Source organism: Megalobrama amblycephala, linkage group LG24 (assembly GCF_018812025.1).
Source record: "Megalobrama amblycephala isolate DHTTF-2021 linkage group LG24, ASM1881202v1, whole genome shotgun sequence".
In the NCBI taxonomy this organism is placed as follows: domain Eukaryota; kingdom Metazoa; phylum Chordata; class Actinopteri; order Cypriniformes; family Xenocyprididae; genus Megalobrama; species Megalobrama amblycephala.
Genome location: NC_063067.1, coordinates 4178239 through 4188246, shown reverse-complemented (window position 1 = coordinate 4188246; position 10008 = coordinate 4178239).

Below are 10008 nucleotides of genomic sequence, written 5' to 3'. Positions count from 1 at the left end.
TTAGCCCCAATTGTGTATACATTGTTTACTTAAAAGAGCCCAGGAGTTGGATCTTTGCAACGGTTGTTATTATTTTCTTTGTTTCTATTGGTTTATTCAGTGTCTATTTTCTCTGAATGATTTTTTTATTATTATTATTTTTTTTGATACCTGTTTAAGCTGACTAAACCTTTATTTTTTATATGATTTCTAGAAATTAAATAGTTGATTCTGAGCCAGTGAAAAACTTTGTGAATGTTTTCTGCCTGTTTCTGCTGGTATTTAGGCTTTAACCCTCTGGAGTCTGAGGCTGATTTGGGGCCTGGAGAAGTTTTGACATGCTCTGACATTTGTGCTTTTTTCAGTTGTTCATAAACATATAAATGACAAAAGTGTCATTACACTGTATTCAGCACAAACTAGGCTACAATAATATGTGAGGAACATGTATGTACATGTTTGTGTTTTTGAAGGAATAATGTTTATGCATGGTTACTGAAAAAACAAAAAACTTAAGTCACTGAAATAAGGCCAAAATAAGTATATTAAATCTGTGTTCACAAGACTTTTGGGTATTGTAGGTTGTAGACTAGAGTTTTTGCTTCAAAATTATGTAAAAATTATGCTGCCTACTCCTTCATATAAAACAATATATTGATTTAGTTTTTGTAAGACACTTTTTGCCAAGAAACACAGTATGCATGGAGGCGTGAATCACCACTGAAAAATGGGCCATTCTCACCTGAGAAGACAAAAGAATTGGATAGTAATGAGCTGAAATGACTTGCATATTAATGAGGCATTTCAGTCAGGTAGGCTGTGAAAAAAACCTTCTGTGATGTCTCAAGCTCATCATGATATATGAAACATACAGAAAAATATTATTACAATATAAAGTAATGGTTTTATATTATACTTTAAAATATAATGTATTTCTGTGATGCAAAGAGTCTGAATATAGGCTTTTAGTTTAAAAGCATGCACATTTGGAGAAATATTGGATTCTCATATGCTTATGTCAATTTTCTATACAGAGAAATTATATTTATTTAATATTCATTGTCATTACTATGAGCGCTGGTGTTTTCAATTCATCCTTGAAGTCGGAGGGTGCTCTCTGTGCATTTTTAGTCCACAAATTCATCTAAAAGAAGAAGAGGCTATTCCATGAATGGAGTTTCCAATTCATACTGCAGCCGGAGGGCGCTAAAGAAACAAAAACTCATCTAAAATTCATCTGTAGAAGAAAAGAAAACAGGAACTAACTGCATGTCTTCTAGAGCTCCCTAACCATGACTTTTACATCCAGATAAACACTTTTCAAGACAATAAATACACGATTGAGACGATGAATGCATGTATTTCCTCTGAATTTGCGTCTGAATAGCGCTGGCTCCGTGGGCGTGGCCACATTAGCAGATAATGAGCTGAATCACGGACTTCTGACATGGCTCTCTTTTCATACAGATTACATAAACACAGAAGGTCTGTTTTCGATTTGACTTAAATGATTTAAAGCCTGACATCTTAACGTTTTTTTAGACATAAGTTTAACTTTTCTGTGATTAGTATTCACTAAGTTACACTTCATTTTCTGAGAACTATCAGATTGGACTTCGTTCAGAGGGAGAGGAGAAATCACGCATCATGTTAGTTTTCTTTATTTTACAAAAAGCACAACATTGTGTTTTTACTCTGAGTGTATACAAATAAAAGAAGATATTCTATAGTTTCAATTGATATATTACTTATGTCTCTATGACAAAAAATGACGGAGTATTTTAAGTCTGTTTTGCTGCAATGTGAAAAAAAACCTGCAAAACGCGCCAGCGCGTTTTCAGACCTCAGAGTGTTAAGCATTTGTTGGTTCTGGGGTAGGGGCGTTCCCGTCTATGCTGTAGGACATTGTGAGGTTGGGAAGATATTAGGTGGTTCAGGGCGGTCTCACATGTGTTATAAACTCCAGGTTGGGCCCGTGACAGAACATAAAGCCTGGAGCCCTCCTCATTTTAGCCCTAATAAGAAAAACAGAATAGTACGGAGCGTATTGAATTTGGAGGCAAGGACAAAGATCCATTGTCACCATTCATCCAGAGCCACAGGATATATAACCCCTATCAGACGGGCTTAAGTACCCGTTACATTTGGCGTCACGAACAGGATTCATTTTTGCCTGTTATATAAGTGGGGAATAAGTAGCCTACTTTGACAAATGGAAGATTTACAGAAGGAAGTGGATTTACTTTAGCTATTTATATCCCTCGAGAGAGGAAGCTTTCCGACTTCAGTGGTACGTCAGGGGAACAAGACGTGGAGGAATGGATTGATCAAGTGAGATCCACCTTCCGGTTGTCCCGCATACCTGAGGATGATCAAGTTGAACAGCACCTTAAAGGGGAAGCTAAGTTGACTGTAAAGTTGATGCTGGGTGAAACTGAAAATGATCCAGAAATGATATTTGAGGTGCTCTTTGACACTTATGGTGACAGAACACCAGTTGGGACTCTACTGAGGGAGTTTTACGAAACCACTCAGAGACCAGGAGAGACAGTTAGGGCATATGCTTACGCTCTTCAGGAAAAGTTGGAGAAGGTTTTAAAAAGAGACCGTGATCGTGTGCCTCAGCCAGAAGTTGTTCTGAAGGAACAACTGGTGTTGGGTTTGTTTGATGCCGGTCTTCGCCAAGAAATTAAAAGGACAGTTAAGGAACAAAGTAGTATGTCTTTTAAGGATGTGATAGAAGCGGCGATTACCTGGTCAGAGGAAGGGGAAAAGAATGTGCCAGCCTCAGCTTTAAGTAGTGGCAAGTCCAGAGCCACAGTGAGTGCTACTACTGCTGTGGAAGAATCAACTTCACTCAGTTTAGAAAGCCTGCATGGGGCTATTCAGAAACTAGCGGCCCGTCAGGAAGAGCTGTTTGAGGAGGTTCGCCTTGTTAAAGAAATGAGGGTAGTACCAAGGGAAAGTTACAAACGCAGCTCTCGGGCCCCGCTGAAGGATAGTGATGGTAGATACATTTGCTACTCCTGTGGCCAGCCTGGGCACACGAGTCGCTATTGTCCTCAAAATCGAGAAAAACAGCCAACGGGGCCGGTGACCAGGACTATGACAGTGTCGAGTCAGCAGGGTGATAGTACGGGTGTTGATATGTCATCTTCGATTCGGGTTCAGTCTGCCTCATCTGTGGTCCATGGCCACCCAGTTACTAGTCAGGCATTCGGTAACTGTCTGGTTATTGGGGTAAAAATAGCTGGGGTTGTAACCAGCTGTTTGTTGGACACAGGCTCGGAGGTTACAACCATTACAGAGTCTTACTTTAGAGAACATTTTGGTAGAGATGGATCAGAGCTCTCGAGTGCCAGATGGGTGCGCCTCACTGCGGCAAATGGATTGGAGATCCCAGTGGTTGGGTGTCTGGAGACGGATGTGGAGTGCATGGGACAGACCTTATGTAACAAGTGTGTGTTCGTACTAAAGGATCCAGAACAGCCAGGAGAGGTGGGGGTTCCTGGCATCGTTGGCATGAATATACTAGGGGACCTTAAGGGTCTGCTTGGGGCACACAAAGAGCTGACCAAGCTAGACCGCCACAGGTTGTTGGGAGAGAACGCCTGTGTCAAGAGAGTACTGGCAACTATTGAGAGGGAGACAAACAATATTGCCCCATCAGGTAGAATAGATTATGCCAAGGTAGCAGGAAGGAGGAAAATTTCTATTCCACCGTACACTCAGGTAATTGTACAAGGGCGTTGCCGAACTCCAGTTAAGAGCCAATGTCAAGTCTTAGTGGAGGCCACAACAGGAGTAAGTCTGCCAAGTGGGGTTCTTGTTGGTAATGTCTTGACCCAGGCAAAAGAAGGAAAGGTGCCAGTTAGGATATTAAATGCCACTTGCAAGCTAGTGAGGCTGCCACCCAGAGCTAGGCTTGCTGAGGTTCATAAACCGGCAGAGATCTACCTGAAAGACCCCATAATTTTTGAGGAGCAACAAGATGCGCTCTGTGTACGGGTTAAAAGTGAGGAGGTCAGTTGTCATGATGGATTATCTGACCCTTTGCCAATACCGGTAGAAGTTAATTTGGAACTTTTGCAGCCCGATCATAGGTTGAAATTGAGGGCACTTTTAGAGAAACACATAAATGTGTTCTCTAAGTCTGAGAGTGACTATGGTCACACCACTGCAGTTACTCATTGCATCCCTACAGGGGATGCTCAACCCATCAAACAACGTCACAGACGCATCCCACCACAAGTCTTTCAAGAAGTCAAGTGACATGTACAGGACCTTGTGTCCCAGGGCATCCTTAAGGAAAGTTGCAGTCCATGGGCTTCTCCCGCAGTGATTGTTGTTAAGAAGGATGGTGGAATTCGGTTTTGCTGTGATTACAGGAGACTGAATCAAATAACCTGTAAAGATGCATACCCTCTCCCTCGAGTGGAGGAGTCAATCGATGCTCTAGGAAATGCCCGCATTTTCTCAACGCTTGATTTGACATCAGGCTACTTCCAGGTTGCCATGGATAGTCAGGATCAAATAAAGACTGCGGTGACTACGCCCTTCGGGTTGTTTGAGTGGACCCGCATGCCCTTTGGGTTATGCAATGCCCCAGCAACATTTCAACGCCTAATGGGGGTGGTCCTTGGAGATTTGACATTTGACACTCTTTTGGTGTATTTGGATGACATTATAGTCTTCTCTAAAGACTTTGATGAACACTGCGAGAAACTAGATCTAGTCTTCACTCGTTTAAAGGAAAACAATTTGAAATTGAAGCCCAGCAAATGCTTCCTTTTCAAGGAAAGAGTCAGGTTCTTGGGTCATGTTATATCCAAGGATGGCATTCAAGTAGACAAGGAAAAGTTGCAAGTGTTGGAGACATGGCCGGTTCCAAAGTGTCCTAGAGATGTACGCCAGGTTTTGGGGTTCATGAGCTATTACCGCCGTTTTGTGCCCCAATTTGCTCAAATTGCAAGGCCCCTGCACGAGTTGATAGGTGAATCCCACAAAGCTAAAGAGTCATCCAAATCTCTGGACTTTGAATGGTCTAAGCAATGCCAGGAGGCTTTCAACACCTTAAGGAAAGCTTTAATGTCTCCCCACGTCTTGGCCTTCCCAGATTTTAGTCTTCCGTTTACCCTGACAACCGATGGTAGTTTACGAGGGCTCGGAGCCGTCTTAACTCAGAGACGAGATGGTGTGGAACATGTGGTAGCATATGCTAGCCGTGGGCTCAGAGGCTCTGAAAAGAATGATCGTAACTATAGTGCTTTTAAATTGGAGCTCTTAGCCCTTAAATGTGCAATTACGGAGAAATTCAGTGAATATTTGCGGTATAGCAAGTTTACGGTTGTCACTGATCACAATCCCCTGAGATACCTCAGTTCTGCGAACCTTGGGGCGGTGGAGCAGCGCTGGGTTGCTCAGTTGGCGGAGTTTCACTTTGATATCCTGTACAAACCGGGCAGACAGAATGTCAATGCGGATGTTTTGTCCAGGCTTCCTGATCAACTTGAGCCTGAACAAACTGACACTGGTCCAGACTTCTTGTTGATAAATGAAGAGCAAGTGAGAAGTACTCTTATGTCCCAGCCCAAGTGTAACGAGAAGTGTGATCAAGTGATGGTCAGTCAGTTTGTGATGTTGGGGGAGGTCGCTGGTTATGACTGGGAGGAGGTGCAAAAATTGCAACAAAAGGACACTACTGTTGGGGTAGTACACACAGCCATCAAGACAGGTCTAAGGCCTACCAGAACCCAATTGGGGGCTATGAGTACCATGGCTAAAAAGTTGGCTGGTCAGTGGGATCGCCTTGTATTGTACCAAGGGGTACTCTTTAGAAAGATTAGAGACCCTAGGGATGGTGAGGAGGTATGGCAGCTAGTGGTGCCAGAGTCGTTGCGCAGACAAGCTTATGAAGCCAAGCATGATCATGGGGGTCACTTTAGTGGGAAAAGCACCATTGTCTCAATGCAGAAATATTACTACTGGCCAGGGATGGCCAAGGATGTTCAGGGATGGATAAAGCAATGTAAACGGTGTGCGTTGGCTAGGGATGTCTTTCCAACGCAGAGGGCCCCCATGACCTGCACTGATGTTGCTGCTCCACGGGAGGTAGTAACTATGGACTACACTGTACTGGAAAAATCCTCTGATGGATTTGAAAATGTCCTTGTATTGACAGATATGTTTACTCGGTTTACCATTGCCGTTCCAACAAGGAACCAGACAGCTCATTCAACAGCACAGGTATTGTTGAACCATTGGATCAAGTACTATGGCTGTCCTGCCAGGTTGCATTCTGACCAAGGCCGTTGTTTTGAGGCTAATGTCATTAAAGAGTTATGTGAGCTCTATGGCATGACGAAAAGTCGTACTAGCCCTTATCATCCACAGGGCAACGGACAGTGCGAGCGATTTAATCGCACAATGCACGAGAAGAAGCGTAGATGGACCGATCATCTTCCAGAATTGGTAATGGTGTACAATAATCAGACTCACTCTTCCACCGGTTATTCTCCATTTTACCTTATGTTCGGAACTGATGCACGTCTACCTTATGATATACTGGCTGGAGAGAACCCTAAGGAAGATGTAGCGGACAACCTGGATGATTGGGTGCGAGCACATCATGAACGGTTGAGTACAGCTACCGATATTGCTCGAGCTGTGTCGGCACAATCATCTAGACGCAGAAAGAGAATCTATGATAGAACTGCCTCGGGTGCATTAATTCGACCAGGGGATCGGGTCTTTTTACGCAATCATAGGAATCGGGGTCGGAACAAAATTCAGGACAAGTGGGAGGATCGCCCATATTTTGTGGTTAAAAGAAATAGTGCAGATGGCCCTGTGTATACAGTTAGGTCTGAACGTGGTGGGGTTACCAAGGTTGTACACAGAAACCAAATGAAGCCCTGTACTTATGAGACCATGGTGAGACACAGTAACCGTAAAAATGTAAGACCAGACAGACGAGGAGATAATGTGTTGCATGAACATGTCGGTGACGAGTCTTTTGATGCTTTGTGGGTCCTACAGCCATTAGGATCAATGAGTGAGCCACCGAGTCAGAAGGCTTGACAGAGTGTGGCCCTTTATCAAGTGAACCAACTGCTGCTTTGCAGAGCTTACCTGATACTCAAAAAGGGGGGCTTGACGTGGGTACTGCAGGATCAGATATGGCACCTAGACGCTCCACAAGAGCGACAAAAGGTAGACTGCCTCTGAGGTTTAACAATGATTATGTTATGACTTAAGAAAATACTATGTTAATTGATTTGTGATTTTGTTTGATTACAAATGGTGTTTAACTGTAGTTTATGTTGTTTTCTGTTTTGCAATGTAAGTGATGGCAGGGTTTAAGAGGGGGGAATATAATAAAAGTAAAGGGCGTGTCCAACATTGGTGTGCGAGGAGAGGAGGAGACGAGTTTGGACGAGATGCGATCACGAATTTGAGTTGTGTATGAGTAAACGTTGTTAACAATCAAGGTTATACTAACGTTTAATTGACTGTTGCTGTCAAGCAAATGTCAAGACTGGGGTTACAACAGCTGGTATGACTTGTTTTTTCCGCGACTTTCCATGGAGTCGGAGTTCGCCACGGACAGGGAGGCCGTCCTGAGATCGTGAGTGTGCTGCGCCATCAGTCTGGATTGTTACCTAGGAAACCACCTCTCCATCGACGCCGTTCGGAAAAAAACATAATTTACCCTGCCATCGGATGACATTGCAGGATTTGACACGAGTAAGATGTTTCCTTGTTCATTCTGAAACCTGCAGATTAAGAGGTAAAAGCAGCTCGGACATTTGAATAAAGGGAGAGATTGAACTGAAACGCTTATTACACATCTGAGATGTTCTTTGATTGGACTGCATTAGATTTAAGATAACTGAAATACAGAGAAAGCTTTGAGTTTTGAAAAATGTTCTTTTAAAGAAATACAGAAATGTTAATTTGACTGGGTGAAAACTTGTTATGTGATTGTGTTAAAGAGATTTAATTTGATTTGAATGTGTTCTGAAATGTTGAAATACTTCCCTTAAGGGAATGTTTATTCTGAACTGGGAAAAGAAGTGGAATTAGCCCCAATTGTGTATACATTGTTTACTTAAAAGAGCCCAGGAGTTGGATCTTTGCAACGGTTGTTATTATTTTCTTTGTTTCTATTGGTTTATTCAGTGTCTATTTCTCTGAATGATTTTTTTATTATTTTTTTTTTTTTTGATACCTGTTTAAGCTGACTAAACCTTTATTTTTTATATGATTTCTAGAAATTAAATAGTTGATTCTGAGCCAGTGAAAAATGTTGTGAATGTTTTCTGCCTGTTTCTGCTGGTATTTAGGCTTTAAGCATTTGTTGGTTCTGGGGTAGGGGCGTTCCCGTCTATGCTGTAGGACATTGTGAGGTTGGGAAGATATTAGGTGGTTCAGGCGGTCTCACATGTGTTATAAACTCCAGGTTGGGCCGTGACAGAACATAAAGCCTGGAGCCCTCCTCATTTTAGCCCTAATAAGAAAAACAGAATAGTACGGAGCGTATTGAATTTGGAGGCAAGGACAAAGATCCATTGTCACCATTCATCCAGAGCCACAGGATATATAACCCCTATCAGACGGGCTTAAGTACCCGTTACACATGTTCTTCATGCACAGGTAATTTCAGATGCCACAAAAAAATAGATTGACACTCACCAAGTATGTAAGAGCAGGACTAGCTGCAGGAGAAGGACTGGCTGATGGAGATGAACTTGAAGGTAAAAGACTTCCTGAAGCAGCAGGTTGGGCTGAAGGAGATGGACTGGTTGAATGAAAATAACTGGGTGAAGGTAAAAGACTTCCTGAAGCAGCAGGTTGGGCTGAAGGAGGAGGTCTGGTGGCAGAAGAAGAAGCTGAAAGACAGGCTGAAGTGGCAGGTCTGTCTGAAGGGGGATGGACTACCAGGCTGTAAAGATGTATATTGTACATTATTAACATTAACATTATAATGATGATAATGATGAAACATATTAAGGTCTTTTTAAATTACCTGAATCCGCCTTGGTATATTTATGTTTGGTTTGGCATTTGAACTAATAGATCCTCCAAATTGTGGCTTTGTAAACTAAAAGAGGAAGATTATAGAACAGATTGACATTCATGTAAAATCATACATGCATTTGGAAATTTGAAGATATGAATTCCCTATTGAAGAATACACAAATAATCCTCAAGCTGACCATTATAAGGCTTTGGGGATATTTCAAAGATAATTACTTGTGGAGGAGGTAATCTATTCAAATATTAAAATGATGTGTTACCATGGATAAGGTAAGTGCAGGCCTTGTAAATGTTGGGGCTGAGGTAGAGACCGGGACAGCGGTAGGAGTGGAGGAAGGTGGGACAGCGGTAGGAGTGGAGGCAGGTGGGACAGTTGAGGCAGGTGGGACAGCGGTAGGAGTGAAGGCAGGTGGAGCACTTGTGGCCTGGTAAAAGAACGATCAAGAATGTGGAAAAACTGTTTTATTCATCTTTCAGTCATGGTACATTTTTATTGATCTAAACAAGCACAGGCATGACAAAATCTAACATTCACAGACATTTATACATTTACTCATGACAATCAGTCTCTGTGAACCAGCAAGACTTTAAGGGCAGAAGCGGTAAGGCGAAGCTGTAAACATATAACACCCAATAAAAATAAAATAATTTCTAACTGGTCTCTCTGGAGAATTATTTTTTTTTGGTCGTGCTTGCTGTGTTTTTATATCTGTTATGAGGTCATAAAAAACTGTGCTTCACAATCTGTGGATATGTCTATTTTGATATATTTCATATTGACACTGTGGGCACATTAAAAAAACAAAAAAACAATGTGAGAATATTTTTTTTAAGAATACACTAATTAATGGAGCCTAACCATTGAAAATAAATATGTAAACAGCAGTACCACTTTATCAAGCTTTTTAAATAGAAAGCAAAATTTCAGTGACTATTGCAGTATCCCAAAGCAGAGAACTTTGAAGGTATTTGGGCCAAAATATGATTGTG